Source organism: Rhinolophus ferrumequinum, chromosome 5 (genome assembly GCF_004115265.2).
Source record: "Rhinolophus ferrumequinum isolate MPI-CBG mRhiFer1 chromosome 5, mRhiFer1_v1.p, whole genome shotgun sequence".
NCBI lineage: Eukaryota > Metazoa > Chordata > Mammalia > Chiroptera > Rhinolophidae > Rhinolophus > Rhinolophus ferrumequinum.
Genome location: NC_046288.1, coordinates 8376845 through 8394525, shown reverse-complemented (window position 1 = coordinate 8394525; position 17681 = coordinate 8376845). Strand labels below are relative to the sequence as shown.

Genomic DNA, 17681 nt, shown 5'->3' with positions numbered 1-17681 from the left:
CATGGGTGTATTGAATGCTCCGTTGTCCTAACAGGATGAGGAGTCATTGGAGAATTCTAAGTGGGGACACTCCCAATTTTCCAACTGGGTGAGAATCTAGGGATTGTGAAAGAGGTATGCAGGCAACTGGAAGAAGCTGGAAGGATTACAAGGGATCACTGGGGCCCCAACTGATGCAAGAGTGCTGTGATTTTCTCTCACCATGTGCAGTAATTCATGAAGGAAAGAGCCAAAATGAGCAGATACTTGAAATAATCCAATATTAGGGTGTCATGCAGGGTCTCAGCTCCTACTTCCCACACAAGAACGCGGGATATGGTGAAGCCAAAAAGGAACACCCACGGAGCCATGAATAGCGGGTTCATACCACTATATAGTCTCTCTGGCGACTGGGTTGGAGATACAGGAAGCAGGAGCCACATGATCCACAATCTGCTGTCTGCTTCTCAGCCAACCAACCAACCACCGGGCTAGACACGGCAGTTATATTAGTGGCTAATGGCTCACTGGTTACAGCTGATGGCCACCCAGCCACAGCGGATAGCCATTTTATTACAGCTGATGGCCATCTAATTACCAAGCCAGCACCTTTCCACATGAGGCCGAGAGCCTGGAAACTGCTCTCCTGGCTCTGTCCCCACATAGGGCCATTAGCTGGGGTAGAGAGACAAAGGAGCAGAAGAGGTAAGAAGGTTGTGAAAGACTATCAAAGACAATCATATGTCTTAGGCTGAAGGGAGAAGAGGATGCTGGGAAGAGAGGATATATTAGGTAATTGAAGGTCAAGGGGACAAATATGTCAATAAGGTTGAAGAACACCAGTGGGAAAGAGAGTAAGAGCTGGAAGCAGAGAAGGCTGCTGTCAGAAAAAGAGATGCCGTACTGACGGCTACCATGGTGGAAGGGAAGCAGTTCTAAGTCAAGGATTCAGGGTACCACAGTGGTACGAGGAAGAAAAGTCACCAGAGTTGAGGAAGACAAGGACCTGTGAAGCTAGAGACACAGATTCTCAAAGGTACCTGTGGGGACAGAGTCCCAGAGAGCAGTTTCCAGGCTCTCGGCCTCACATGGGAAGGTGCTGGCTCAGGTAGTAGATGGCCGTCAGCTGTGGCTATGTTAGCAGAAAAATGGAGGCAAGAAGATGGTGGCTGAGCCAGCAAGCAGCGGAGTGAGGGTTGCGGATCGTGTGGCTCTGTTTCCTGTTTCTCCAACCCAGCCGCCAGCGAGACTATAGCGGTATGACTCCCCTACCTATGGCTCCTTGGGTGTTCCTTTTTGGCCTCACCATGTCCTGTGTTCTTATGCGGGGAGTGGGACCAGAGACCCCACAGGCCACCCTGCATGGCAGTATCATATTTCATAGCTGTGGAGGTTGCCCAGAATGACAATGGGACACAGTAGGAAAGTGACATCAGTACAGTAGGTGCCAAATTATTTGATGAATGTGGAGTAACAACAGGGAGGTCAGTAGATGCCCAAGACAGAGATGAAAGAGACGAGCTTCAGTGGAAAAAGTCAAGTGTATAGTAAAGGATTTAGAAGTGGCAGCTGGGAGGTAGGAAAATGTCAGCCTCTTTCTAAGTGGATCGGGTGCTTCTAGTCTGTGCATCATCTGAATCTGTCCAACTTCTAAACAGTTCTTCAGACTTTAAGTGAAACATTTCTGCTTGTTTTGGTGCGAATGCCTCTGGGAAGTTTTAATGACTCCTTCACACACCTGGGCAATTGAGAAAGAACGGATATGGGTGAGCCATGCTGTGCATCAGTCAGCTTCCTGCAGTCTCTGTGCTTTCAGATCATAGTAGGAACCAAGAGAGAAAGGAAAGAAATGTTTATGGAATGCCTGCTACAGCTCAGGCATTACATTAGGTTAGCCCATTTCACCTACCTAAGAATCTGAGGCATGGCTTTATGGTCTCCATCTTACATGGGAGGATATGAAGGTCAGCGAGGTCAAATGTTTGCTCAAGGTCTTATGACTTTTACTGTAGAGCTGGTATGCAAAAACAGGGGGCAAAGCCCAAGGCTTTCTGTGCAGCTCAGAAAAGACATAATATAGGAACTCAGTCACCAACTGCCCCAGGTGATACTTGTTTGGCCCTGCTTCATTCCTATCAGTGTGGGCTTTTCCGTGAAAGTGTGTCTTTTGGATTCAGCCATTTACTTATTTCAAGGCAGTAACAGAAATTCAGAAAGCAAGTCTTAAAACATTGATTAAGCAAAGGGCAGGCCTTGGGAGTTCTAACTTCTAATATCATTTAGGCTCCTAAGCCACCCCCAAATAATACACTTTTTAGAAAACAGTAGATTTGGTAAATAAATGTAGCTTTAAAATAAATTCCTAGCCCCCACTTCTCACCAGTTGGCTGCTCCTAAGCCCCTACTCTGTAGAAATTCTAAATCCACTACTGTCCTTAGGAAAAATAGCAGAAACGATTTTTCTATAATTTCACTAGACTGTGCTCCTTTAAGGAAGGAACAGTTTTGTGTTTCATACATATATCCTTAGTATTTAGAACTGTGCTGAGAACCTAGCAAATACCCAGTGACGCTTGTGGAAAGCATGAATGAGTAAATGAATAAATGAAGGCCAGAGGGAGCAGGAGTAAAAATGATGAGGAAGGAAACCCACTCATCTTTGCTTTGCTAATACTCCAAACTCTCTATTAAAGTCTCCTTCCCCATCTCTTCTGTTTATCACATTCTCCCAACCCATAAGATAGATCCTGGTGCAGTGAGTCAGCATTGTAAGGACACTCGAATCTGAAGATCCTGTGGCCTCTAGAAAGGTGGTATGGATGAGAATTTCACTTTTTCATCAATAATACTACATTCTGAACCTGAGAACCAGAGCTCTGTCAGCTCCAGCAATTGTCCTTCCGCTGTGTCCATCCATCTGTAGTAGTAGTAGTACCACCTATGATACAGAAATTAGTAATATGTACAGTCTCACATTCAGCATCCTGCACTGCTGAGGAACAGTGGGGCTCCCACTTTCACCTATTTTCTTCCATGAAATTCAATCTTCACTTCTATGCAGATATCTCCCAATTCCACGTATCCAGCCGTGGCCATCATCCTTGACTCCTAGACTACATTTCATCCATTAATTCATTCCAAACATTTTGCATACCTCCTATTGACCAAGCTCCTTTCATTTAATTTCCCTAGTATCTACGTCAGAGCCCTGTGTCCAGTGTGTCTGGAAATGGACTTGCGCTTCCTTCCCTATCAAACCAACTCTTCTTCCTCATTTAACAATCTGTTTGCAGAATCACTGTACTTTCATTTACTTAAATTCGCTTAGAACATGGAGTTAGTTATCTTTGACTCTTTCCTTCCCACCCAGTCATTCTGTAAAGTCTTACATATTCTACTTTGCAATTGGTCTTGCTTGTATTCCCTCATTTTCATTCTAATTGTCACTAGGATTTGTCAGATGCCTTTTACCTCTTGTCTTTGACTAATTCTTTCAGCTGGTTTATTCATCCCCAGTGAACTTCTGGATAAAACTGAAGACTGGATGGAGGGATTCAGTTTGTAAGGCTGGCAGAGTACTCAGACTTTAAAGCATCATCTTTAAACAAGGATAATACATATTATGCAGCTTAGACTACCCATACTATTTAATTATTTGAAATGGTCAAAAGTGATTCAACATGCATAAGCATTTCTATATGTTGGTATTTTCTGGAGGGGAATTCTGTGTGAATGTCCCAAAAGATTGTTATAAATGATGTATTTGTTATTTGTACATTATTTGTTATCTTGACACTAATAAGCAAAATGTGTACCTTTTTAAAATATGTGATGCTCTAGTACAAAGCTTTGATAAAGAAGGTATTCTAATCTGCTGATGCAATCACCTCATTAAAAAGTACAGACAATATACACTAAACTATAATCAATAGTTACCTCTGGAGAGTAGATTCCTGTACTTTTTTATTTTTATTTTTTTGGATCTTATACAATGAGCACATATTAAGTTTATAATAAAAGAATAGATTTTGATATTTTTCTTAAAAGAACATTAATAACAACTTATAGAAATGTTCACAATATGGTATTAAGCAGGAAAAGCAGATTGTTAAGCAATATTTATACATTATCTCATTTTCTGTAAAAGTATATATATGTGCATAAAAAAGATAAGCATTTTAATGTTAATATGCTAAGTTTTCAATGGTGGCGTAAGTATTTTTGCTTTCTTCTTTGTATTCCGTATTTTCTCCTGATTTATTTTTTAATGAGAAAACAAGGGATTTTGTTGAGTAGCAAAAATAATTTGTGTCAGAACTTTTGCTTTAAAATAATGTTTCCAATCCTTGCCCAATCTCAGTAATCAATTGCAGAGCTTAGATTGTTTCTGAATTTTAACAATGCTCCCAGAGTTTGTAACCACCTAGAACAGGCTTTGCCAGCTCTGCAACACAGAGGCAGCCAGTGCCTGACAACAGCCATTTTCGACTTGGCAACAACTTGGGTTCCATCCCAGCTCTTCACAAATTGCCAGTGAGACCTTGGTAGAGATCTTTCTGAGCTTCAATTTCCTCTTTGTAAAGCAGAGAGGATAATACCTGCCCTGCCTATTTTAATGACTCTCTATGGGAACCGAATGAAAAATATAAAGAACTACTAAAGGCTGGGAAGAGTTATACAAATGCAAGATGTTGATATTATTATATAATCCCCAAGCACAGAGAGAGAGAGAGAGAGAGAGAGAGAGAGAGAGAGAGAGAGAGAGAACCATCAACTTTCTTATGGAGACAAAGAGGGCTAAAATGATGAAAATAATCTTTCTTTAATCCTACCCCCCTTGAAGTATAACTTTGAGGAGTCAAATTTGTCAAGGCAACTATTTAATAACTATCTTTATAGAATCGTAAGCAAGCTGTAATTGCCGTGAAAACGAAAACAGAGCTGACACAACACTGTGGCTATGTATGCCTGCAGCAAACACAAGGACCTGTCTGGCTGGTTAAGTCAATTATTATCAACTTATGAAGAAAACACAATACTTTCTCAGGCAGAACCAATTTCACCAAGGAGGTCATTATCATAATCGTTATCGTTACCTTCACAATCCAAGGAAAATTTACAAAGCAGCCATCATAAAATAAAATCTCGATTAATCAATAGCCAATTAACAAAATCCAATACTCTTTTTTTTTTTTTAACCCAAAATGTTTTACAAGAAAACATGGTGAAATAACAGAGTGGTTTAAATGCCAGAAAATTTAAGCGTCATGAGAACAAAATACTTCTTTTATTCACTACTACATTTCCAGTGACCAGAACTAGGAATATTTTTCAAACAAAATGTCAAGAATTAATTATAGCTATAAAGTCATATATATTATTACCCTGGAGCCTTGCAAGACCCTACATCATGAAAGAAAGTTTTGTTTAAAATCAAGATGTTATACTAATCAAGGGTAAGAACAGACTTTCCATGATGGCTGGAGGCCTTATTATGTTGTTATCCTTCCCACTTTCTCCATTGATTCAGAAAGTATTCAGAATTCTAATAATTGACCATAAAATTTATTAAATTCTAATTAAGTAAAAGTTTCCTTGTCTTTTATGTTAGAGAACCTCATCCTGTCTGTTTCACAATGGAATTTCTCAGGAAATATCTATTGAAGAGAGGTGTTTCTAGAAAGTCTAACTTAGGAGTCCATCTTCCATAAATCTATTGTGATTTTACCATCCATTATACGTATAGACTGTATTTTTAAATCATTCCTTTGGCCATAAGCATTTACTTCCTTGCACATACATCTATGTTTGCATGAGAATGTACCACTTTCCAAGTGTTCTCTAACCTTCGAAAAGACAGATAACTTTCTTTTTCTCTATATATCCCCTGGGACAAAGCAAATACAAACTTTTGATGGGAATAATAAAGGTGAGTAAATACATAAAGAGGCAAATAAATATTTAGAACCCGGCACTTGAGGTGCCTTAGATTCTAATTACACAGATTTTCAGTCACAATGAGCATTTGTGATTTAGGATAATTTTTTTCCTGCTTTTCTTACAAATCTATACCTTATTCCAAAAGGAACACATTAAAGGGATGATATTTTTACTTGCAAACAATGTGCAGATAACATAATCTAATCTGTTTTAATTAATGTTTTTCTTCTCAACATTTGTTGAGCAAGTGCTATGTAAATAACAGCACCATTTGCTTGCTCATGAAGGAGAGAAAGAAGAAATGTTGATTAAGACAGGCTTTGAGGCCTAGAGAAGTTAATAAGAGGACCCTGTAGGTAATAAAAATCCAACATGACAACTTTGTGTGACAATTTTTTTCCACTGGGTAGAGGTGGGAGACTCACATAAAGCTTTCCAAAGCAGGGAATATGTAACTGGATTTTGAAGGATGAGTAGGAGTTTTCCAGGCAATAGAGGAAATAAGTATTTTCAGCAGAGGAACCAGCATGTGAAAAAGGTAAAGAATGAAGAAAAGAGTAAATATTTCTGATGGCTAAAATTGGGATGCCTGGGTATTTGTAGTTCCCCCTCAGCAGTCACACAGTATGAAGCACTTATCATCAACACAATGACCCATAATTTTATTTATTATATTAGTAAATAATCTAATCATATTACGATCCATTTATATCAGTGTCTTTCCCACCAGATTTGACAGCAGGTACCAATAGGCTCTGATTTTTATGTCTCTGGCAACTTACGCAGTCTCTAGCTCATAATAAACAACCAAAAAAATTTTTTTGTTTTACTTTTGTTATTTATTTTATTCCACAAACACTACTGTCAAAAAATAAATGTCCAACATGCCATCATTTTAATGACTGCATTTAAATAACTATTCCTATCACAGTAAAATGTGGACATTTATTATTCCCAGTTGCTGTTAGAGCAATTTATCAAGTTCCCAAGAAAACAATGTGTTTTGTTTTTGTTTTTTTAAACTACTATTTATTTAAGTGTGTTTTTCCAGGACCCATCAGCTTCAAGTCACATACGGTAGTTGTTTCAATCTAGTTGTGGAGGGCGCAGCTCACAGTGGCCCATGTGGGGATCAAGTCGACAACCTGTTGTTAAGAGCATCGCGCACTAACCAACTGAGCTAACCGGTCGCCCCCAAAACAATGTGTTTTGAAAGAGATTTTTACTAAGTTTATCACATATGCTTAAAATATTAAAAAAATTTTAATCACATGACAAGGAATGTATCCTCATTTATTGATGGCTTTTAAAAATCTACTTTGTAAGTCTTAATAATTTTCGTTAAATAAGCTATGCATATTTCTTATTAAATGTATTCTACGTATTTAAGTTTTTTTATTTATAAATAAGATCTGTTTTATTATATTGCTTAACTAGTTATTTACTGGTTTATAGGAGAGCTATTAATTTATGTATTTATTTTGTAGCCTATCATCTTATTGAACTTACTAGTTTTAATAGTTTTAAATCAATCTATTTGGGTTTTCTGGGTAGACAATTGTATTATCCATAGGTAATAATAATTTTATTTCTTCAAAACATATATCTTATTTCTTTTTTTTGTCTTATTGTATTGATAGTTGTTATAGAACAATGTTTAATAGATATTCTATCAGCACTCCTTGTCATGTTTCAGTTGCTAGAATTTCTCCTATTTTTGTCCATTGATTTCAGATAAATTTTCTTTATTGTATTAAGGAAGTTTTATTACTAACTTCTTACTTCATCAAAAATATATGTTGAATTTTATCCGTTACTTTTTTATCAATTAAAACTATATGAATCGTTAAAGCTAAGTTGATTTATACTTAGGAAGATTTGTACATTTGAGAACCATTAAGTGTAATTATAAACACTTTTCCCACACTAGAGAGCACCTATGTTAGAAAAATATTGGTACAATGGTTATCAGCTGATGGGAAGCTACAATATATTTCTGCTTTGAGGAGATGTAAGAAAGTACCAGCTGTGGAAACTTTGGTTAGTGCCATAGCCAAAACTTACACTATAGCAGGCCAATTTTCACATACTCTTATCAGAGGTGAAAGGCTCTGGCTTTATGTGGATTTCTTCCTTTGATCTATTCATGAGACAGAGTAGGAACAAAGCAAAGTTTTGCCTAAGACAATGCCTCTAGTAGATACTAAATATATATGTGTTGAATAAATTAATAAGGAAATATTTAAGGTACATGGCTTTTTCTGGATGTAGTTCTTGGACCATTTTCAATATCTGTGATTTCATTCTTTTTTAATCAATTTAATTTTTATTTCTTAATTTAAATTTAGACATTTTATCTGTAGAAAATTATCTATTTTATCCAGACTTTTTGGGTTTTACTACATGTTAACTTCACAGCTTAAAAATTTACCTCCATGAAAAACAGAAAGATCCGCAACAGCTGTTTTGCTGTTATCGTCAATTAAAGAGTTATTTGACGTTTTTCTCTCCCTTCGTGTGTGTGTGTATATATGTACATATATACGTGTGTGTGTATATATATATATATATATATATATATATATATATATATATATATATATTTCTAAGGGGTAAATTCTTTAATTTAAACTTTACTTATTAATTTCTAACTTTATTTGATTGTGGCCAGAGAATGCAGCCTGTATACTTTTTTGCCTTATTGAGATTACTTTTGTAATAAACATTATAAATATTCCAAGAGTAGAGGAAAGCTGGTGTATTCTGTATGGGATATAAAGTACAATCAATAACTGTTAGGATTTTTATTTACACCCTGATGCTTCACCACCCGCATCATCTTTTGTCTGCCTGCCTGATCTAACAATGACATGATTGAGTGATACTTATGGAAAGAATGCTAGGGGAAAGAATAAATGCAGTAGAACAAATTGATTAAGGGGTATGTAAACAAAAAAGGTCAAAATGTAAAAAGTCAATTTAAGAGGAACATTTTAAAACCTTGGTTTAATGATGTCTAACTTTCTAATGTAGAATGAAATCACAGATACTGAAAATCCTTTAATCTTGACACAACAAAAATGACAGAGTAGTTTTTAAATTTATAAAAACAAAACATGTCAGTAATTATAACAGTTTTTCAAAATCTAATTAAAATACATACATGTCTATCATGGAGAATTAAAAGAAGGAAAGGTGATTTAAATTCTGACTCTGTCACATAATGGTTATATGTTGCCATGAGGGAACTACTTAACCTCCTTGGACCACTTAATTCATTTCTAAAAGGGGGTGTCAGGTTATAATAATGCTTATAAAGCATTATTAAGAAGTTCTCAATGAGTTAGAGCTTATATTTTTAGGAGTTAATTTTTTATTAAGATTTATATGGCTTAGATGGTCTTCTATCTTCAAATATTTTAAAGAGGAAGAAAACCTAGTATCTGATACTTCCTTTAGGGAAAGATACATCTGCCAAAGTTATTGTTTTTGACTTATAAAAATTCATTTGAAATTTGCAAAAAGCAGGTAGTATTTACTATGTTGCTACATTCAGATTAGCAGAATGATATTGCCAGGCCATTATTTATTGTGATTTTTAACTAAAATTGTATTTTAGCAGAATATTCACTTATCTGTCAAAATACAAAGAAGTTCATAAAAATACAAACAAACATCAGCTGTAACTAGAAAGCATGTAAAATGGAAAACAAAACAAAGGTTTATGCTTTAATAAATCAAAACAGAGGTGTAAGCATATGTAAAAATACAACTGTAATTACCACAGGGTTCTTACCTTCGGTTGCTTAAGCAATATGTCTGTGTCTTCTGGAAATGGAAGTCAGTGGTGTATCCAAAACAAACAGGGATATAGTGTAATTCTTGACATTGTCAAAATCCAGGTCCTAATTTTTAAAAATCATAAATATATTGATTTTTTCCTTTCTTTAAATATGCGCAAATGGTTGGTTTTCTTAATTATTCCCAGGGAAAAACACAGTTCTGTGGTATTGACAAGGGAGGATTTTCACGAGTCAGTATTAGATTTGCGGATTTATGTATGGATGAAAATAACAGCAACCAAATCACCATTATCCTTTGTTAGACCCCAAGCTTATTAATATGTATGGGAGTTAGAGATAATAGGTGGTTGCACAGAACAACACCTCTTAACAAATTTGAAAGTAAAATTAACCAAAGGTAATATTGCCTGATGAGTTTTATTAAAGTTATACTATCAATTCACCCATGGTTACAATCTTGAAAGAATTTTCTAGGTTTTTACAAAGTGTAATTACATTTTTAAATACAGTGTCACCACACTAAAAACTATTAAAATATAAGTAGGGTGCACTTTTGTATTCATTGATCTGATTATTGTGTACTTTGTGGAAGAATTGCATTTTGGAAACACATCTGGTCAAGAAATACAAACGATGAGTCTGAGCTTACCTAAAAGAATAATTCAGACTATTGATGTGCAAAAAACACTGATGGGCCAGTTAGTTTCTAAATGTTATTCTAATGACCTAAAAGTAAATTTCCCAAGAATTTTTAATGCAACATTTGACAGTTTACATAACCACAAAACTTTGCTCATGACTGAAAATCAGATGTCATGAAATAATACTATTTCCATTTAGCAAAACTGCCTTCATTTCAATCTATCAGCTCCAAAAATATACCATTCTTTCTCCAGTACTTGCAGTATTTGTCCTGCTGAATAATTAGCCATTGAACAACCCAGTAACATTTATTGCCTGTTAAATGGCTTTAGCTCCCAGTGGGGCTAAAAGGTGATTAGAAGAGGATCTACCCCAGGAAGCCTAGCAAAGAGAATTAGCAGAGTACTGAGTACTTTGGGGAAATTGACTTTTGAGTTATAGAATTTTAAAAATAATAATATATTTCTAATATAAAATATGCTTCATAAAATTTGGATAATACGGAAAGGAAGAAAATACCACAAACATTCTTAAAATTCTGGGATAGTTGATATTGACATTTTGGTTTACACTCATATAGGTATTTTAATAAAACTATTTTTATTTTATTTAATATTATGTTATTAGCATTTTTATATTACTGAATATCTATTTGAAGCATCCTTTTTAAGAATGAATAACACTCTATCATATTCCATTATTCCATAAGTTATTTATTGCTTTCCCTATCATTGAACATTTTTCCTCTGGCCTATAATATTTCAAAATGAATGTTCTCACTCTTAATGAAATGAAATGTACATTTTCTCATAGTTTACTTGTTATCTGAAACTTTCTTATATGATCTAATGAATGAAATAAAATCATCAGAGCAATGATTCTAATAAACCTTTCTTCCGCTTGTCAATTTAACTCCTGGTTGACATCATGAAACTTAGAATTTGTCATTATGAAACAGCTCTTCCTCTGTGAATAGCTCTCTCTCTCTCTCTCTGTCTTTCTCTCTCTCATACACACACACACAATTCTTTACCTCTTTGGAATGACTCATTTGTTTTGTTTCAAATGCACTTTCCTTTACCAGCTCTCACAATTTCTCCATGCACCTTTCCCATGCCAAAATTATAATTAAGGGTGAACTAAGTATTCTGGATTCTTGAGATGATACTTATTAGTCGTGTAGTCTTGAGAAAAGGACTTAACCTTTCTGAGCTTCAATTTCCTTACCAGTAAAATGGAAATAGAATACCTACCTCGTTATTTTTTTGAGGATAAATGGAGCAAGATTATAGCATATCACACACTGTTGGTATATGAGAGGACACTTAATAAATGTACTCTCTTTTCCTTTTCCTTTTGTCTAAGCTCTGGACAGTACCTAATTCAGAGCTTTGCAGAATATTGCTTAGGCTCCCCTGTACTCAGTATGTTGCAATGAGACTTTTCGCTAACCAGGTACAGGTGGCTATTAAATAACCAGCTTATGTAAAGTTACAGAACCATATTTACACAAACCTGTTTCTAAATAATTTATTATATAATTCTAGTAAAGTATGACCAAATGACATAATTGGTAAGTCATTTCCATTTTTTAAATGAAAATCTGTGTTTTATGTGTGCGGCATGCGTAATACTGTGAAGTAATAATCCTTCATCGCAAGGACATGGAATTTGTTCAAGTGTTTGTTCGTCCATTCAACATATAACTTCTGAGCACCACACTATGCTGCGCACTGTTCTCAGGTTGGGATCACAGGTTTAGCTCTTTCCCTAGAGACTGTACAGAGGAGGAAACAGGTTAGAGAAGAGATGCTTTCAATACAGTGTACTCAAGAGCTGAGGAAGCACATACAGGAGCTCTACGATTTGGGGAGGAAAGAAACAACTAGGAGACTCCTGGGGGAAAATTAGCTCTTTGCTAAAATTAAAGGTAAGTAGGAATGTTGTTTTCATATATAAAACATACATACTAGGGTATTTTATGATTTATCCAAGTTTAAAAGAGTAAAAGTGTGTTTTGTTTTGGTTTGGTTTGTTCTCCCCTCCCAACAGTGAAGAGCTTAATCCTGTCTATCTGAATGGATTTCTTTTCCGGGGACCTGCAGTAACCTTGACTAATGGAAAGAACATAGCCACACTGGATTATCTATTTAGTAGGCTACTTTTAGTCTGGCTCCCAGTCTTGCTTTGTCAGCTCCCTCTAAATCTTTATAATCCTGTTTAAACTGCCTCTAACTAAAGATGCTCATTTGCATGACATTGACTCTTTCGTATTTTCATTTCAAAAATTATGTGATTTGAGATATTTTGGCTCTTGGCCCTAAATTATTAAATATTTGATCATCTGTCTTCCAACACACCAACACCTTCAGCCAGCATGATGATGTCTCCATAGGATTTATAACCATAATAATTAAATGCCACATAATTAATTATTTAGTTGTTTAATGTCTCCCCATGTAAGAACTGTAAACTCCATCAGGGCAGAGACTGTGTGTTGTTCATTACTGTATCTCTAATGTATAGTTCAATGCCATGCATAATCATTTATTCAACAAATATATATTAAGTGCTAGGCTCTCTTCTAAGCACTGGGAAATCAATAGTAAACAAAACTAAGATCCTGCCCTAAACTATACATTCTAATGGGGTAGGAAAGACAAACAACTCAGTAAACAGAAGAGGTCAGGTGGTGATTAGTAACATGATAAAGAAAGCAAGCAAAGGAATAGAAAATGGAGTGCAGTTGGGGCAGGACTGTGTTAGGTGAGGTATTTAGGGAAGGCCTTTTCTAGCAGAGACAAAGCTAGCCATGCCCACTTTGGAGGAAGATCCTGTCTGGCAAAAAAGCATGTGCAAAGCCTAAGGTAGGACTGTGCTTGGAGTGGTTAAAGGACAGCAAGGAGGCCAAGAGGGTGAGTTAGGGGAGGCGGAGTAGGAGTAAAGGTCATGTAGAGAACAGTTAGGAGGCTATTATAATAATTCAGTGGGAGATGACACTGGTTCAGACCAGGAAGACAGAAGTGGAGCTGGTGAGAAGAGAATATATTTTTAAGATAGAGGCAGTAAGATTTGCCAATTGATCAGATGTGGGATGCAAGTGAAAGAGTGGGGTCAAAGATGACTTTAGATTTTTTGACCTAAGCAATTAAAGAAGCAGTTGCGCCTTCCTGAGATAAGAAGAACAGGCTGGGAGTAGAGGGACCTTAGGAGTTCTATTTGGAAAATACGGATTTGCATGTCAGTGCCTCAGTCATATTCATGGAAATAAATAGATGAAAAATTCACATATTTTCTTGTACTTTATTAATCAGGATTCAACCAGAGGAAATGAAGGCTGTATAGTTCAGAGAGTAGCAATATTCATAAAGAGATAAACAGTAGAACTGCCTTCCACCGCCATTTGAGGGCAAAGGTTCTCATATAAATTCCACTGGCAGAGTTTGGGTATCCATGATCCCATGATATTATAGCATAATTTGGTACCTACATGAAAATGTGTTTTCTGAGATAACCCATGATTTCCATCAATTTGCCTCCCCCAAATAGCTAGTATGTGTCAATATATTCATTTAATATACATTTATTAAGTACTTGTTAACTCTTTGTTGTTTTGTGAATTCAATTAGAGTCCAAAATACATAAGATGTGCAAGATTGATAAAATGCTATTGTTCTTATTCAGTTAAAAAACATGGATATTGTTACATGCTAGTCAATGGGCTAGGGAGCATATATAAGATTACCCATTAAAAGAGGCAGTTTACCTCAATAGTCAGGAATCTCAGCTTTGGACATTATCTACACTTTGGTTCAAATCCCAGTTCTTCCACTTGCTAGCTGTGTTACCTAGGGCAGGTTATGTAAGTTCTCTATTTTTCAGCAAATGATATATTTAATGTGGTAAACTGTCTTCCACAAATGAGATGATCAACATATGGATAGATTTCTGCTAACAAGCAAACCACCTTTGACTATAATTTAGCTTCTCAGGTAAATTTGTTCACAGAGAGGAAACTCACTAATTACGGAACATAAAGCATCCAATCTATGAAACCAGACCCACTGAATGAATAAATGAAATAGAATTTTAGAGCCTATACAGTAACAATCCTACCACTAGGAGTTGTGTACATGCCAAGTTACCATCATTCTATGATAACTGAAATTATTATGCAATTTAAAATAAATAAAATATTTATTATTATGTCTTAATTTAACTGACCTTGAAAACGGATAGAATTTTGATCAATCCTTTTACAAATCTAGAAGAAGCTGAGTAATAGTATTACCACTTAATGTTAATAGCTGCTTGGAATACTGGAAATTTAATAGACTTTGGAGTTACACTAAGGTAGACTTGCATCCTAGCTTTGCCAATTACCAACAGCATTGTGGTCTTGGACAAATTATTTAACTTTCCTAAGCCTCTGTTTTTCTCATCAGTGTTATGGGGGGTTCTTTTTATCAGGTTATGGTAATGAGAAGTAATCTACATAAAACTCTTCCCACAGTGTCTGGAACAAATCAGGTCCTCATTTATGGTAACTATTAAGATTGTTATTTTACTGAGAGACAGTTCCTGGAGCTTACTATTAACTATTTAATAATTCATTGTTAGATTATCAAATTTCTAGTTAAACAACATAATTAAATACAGAAAGGCTCAGAAGGATTCAGAGGAGGGAAGGAATCTAACATGAAGCAGTATACGGTTGTATCTGATAATTTTAAGTCATATAGCGTATCACTGCCAGGGAACTAAATGTTAAGTAATTACTAGAGTTCACACAGAGCTTGGAGAGTCAAGTTCCAAACTGTCAGAGTAGAGTGATCTCATTGAAGACACAGGCACTAGCAGAGTACACAGAAAAGCCACATTTTTAGGAGTATAGCTAAACTAGATCTAGGGTAAAGAATATTCTCAATATACCATATAAATCTTAAAACAACGTTGTCAAGTACCTTACCTCACTTTCTCTCTTTTAGGGAGGCAACAAAATCCAAAATCTTCACAAGTTAACCACATAATGTCTGGCACTCAGTCGGAAATTACTAGACACACAAAGAAGCAGGAAAATGTGATCTATAATCAGGATAAAAATCAGTAAATAAAATCCCTATTATAAATATACTCAAGAATTCAAAAAATACATAATGAATAAACAAATATGAAAGACATGAAAAAGTAACAAATGGAACTTCTAGAAATTAAAAGGAAACTGAAATGACAAATTTAACACATACCTATTCAGAGGAATGGATAATACAGAAGATAACATCAGTAAACTTGAAGACAGAGCAATCAAAGCTGTCTAAACTGAAGCAAGAGTTAAAACATCAGAGCCTCGGTAACTCATGAGACTATATTAAACAGCTCACATATGTAATCAGTGTCCTAGAAGGGAGGAGGTACAAACAAATATTTGAAGAAATCATGGCCAACAATGTTCTTAATTAATGAAAAGTACTAACCCACATACTCAAGAATCTCAAATGAACCCACACAGAATAAACATAAAGAAAATCACACCAAGGCAAATAAAAGCCCAATTATTGAAAATAACTGGTAAAAAAAAAAAAATTAAATAACCAGAGGGGGAAAATAGAAACATTACATATCATGGGGAAAAACTAAATGTATAGTCACAGCCTTCTAACAGAAACAATGTAAACTAAAAGGCAATGGAACAATATCCTTAAAGTGCTAAAAGAAAAGAAATACTGTCAATTTATACTTGTATACCAAGGAAAAATTGCTGTCAAAAATAAAGACTTTTTTTTCAGACAAACAAAATGGAGGGGACCTATTGCCAGCAAATCCACACTATAAGAAATGTTAAAGAAACTTCTTCAATATTTAATTTAACCACATCAATAATTACAAAGCAAATATCACACTAAATGAGCTAACTAATAGCAGAGATTGACCCCTTAGTTAAAAAAGTAAAATGTGAGAGGGATCCGGTCAAAATGGCAGAGCAGGTAAATGCTGTGCTTACCTCCTCTCACCACATCAAAATTACAACTAAACTACAAAACAACCATCATTGAGAATCACCTGAAATCTTGCTGAACTGAAGCCCTAAAACCAAGGACATACAAAGGAAGCCACCTCAAGACTGGTAAGAGGCAGAGACAAAGAATGGGTTGGTCCCATGCCCACGTGTGACCATTAAAAATTGAGAGGGATATCTCAGCTGCAGAGGTTTCTACCCACAACAAGAGCCAGGAGTCCCAGCCCTTCCCTAGCTCAGAGTTCTGGTGCTGAGGAGAGAAGTCCCCATGATTTCTGGTTGTGAAAACCAATGAAGATTGTGGCTGAGTGAGACAGAGGGCTGGAGTCCCAGGTGCTCCTCTTCAAGGGACCATGCATGGACTTACTCATTTATGGGATCACTGGCTCGGAGCTCCAGGGCTGGGGCAGCAGGTGGAAAGGCGGCAGGGACAGACAAGGGGTGGGAGGGGACTGAGATCTCTGTCTTCAGGATGAGGACTGGAGAGGAAGCTTTCTCCTAGATGGCAGAGCTGGTGGAGACCATTGTTTCTTTGTTGAGCCCGCCCTCTTCCTGGTGTGCAGACACAGGTAGCCACCATATCTGAGTCTCCACCAAGCTGGCTAACGCTGAGCATTTGCCACACCTAGATGATTCTGAGGCCATGCCCCACCCAACTTTCAGGCACACCCAAGCTACTTCCAGTGTCTTTTTCCTACAAACCACTGGCTTTGGCTCATGCTGCAGACTTTCCTAGGGTCTCTCAAATGTTTGCAGAACCCAGACAAGCAGCATCTGGCTTGAGTGTGTCCCATACCACTGGCTGAGCAGCACTAAGCCTGGCACTAGCGGCAGTCAGCCTTGGTTCATGGCTTGGCCTCTGGAGGCACTTCTAAACACCACATCGGCAGCAGCTGTCTGCAGATTGCTTTCTGGCTCCTGTAGGGCCAGTCCCTGTACCACAACGTCTCCACTGTAGTCATGGCCAGCACTTACAACCAATGAGCCCCAGGATCAATCCCTCCCACTGATGTGGAAATGGCAACCAAGGCTCAACCATAAGAGAAGGGCACACACAAGCCACACAAGAGATACACCTATAGTGCACGGCTCTGGTGACCAGGGAGACGGCAGCACTAAGACCAACAGCACACCTACTACATAAGGCCACTACTATATTATTCTATGTACCTAATACATAGAAACAAACACAGGGAGGCAGCCAAAATGGGGAGACAAAGAAACATGTCCCAAATAAAAGAACAGAACAAAGCTCCAGGGAAAGAACTAAGCGAAATGGAGATAAGCAACCTATCAGATGC

General features: G+C 36.5%; 1 protein-coding gene across 1 annotated transcript in view; it reads right to left on the bottom strand.

Moving 5' to 3' along the window:
• Positions 1-17681, bottom strand: part of CNGA1 (cyclic nucleotide gated channel subunit alpha 1) — a 71405-nt gene that overhangs the window by 25670 nt on the left and 28054 nt on the right. Inside the window, exon 2 of the mRNA XM_033106532.1 lies at positions 9716-9824. The gene's annotated coding sequence lies outside the window, so the exon portion shown is untranslated. The remainder of the gene's footprint in view (positions 1-9715; positions 9825-17681) is intronic.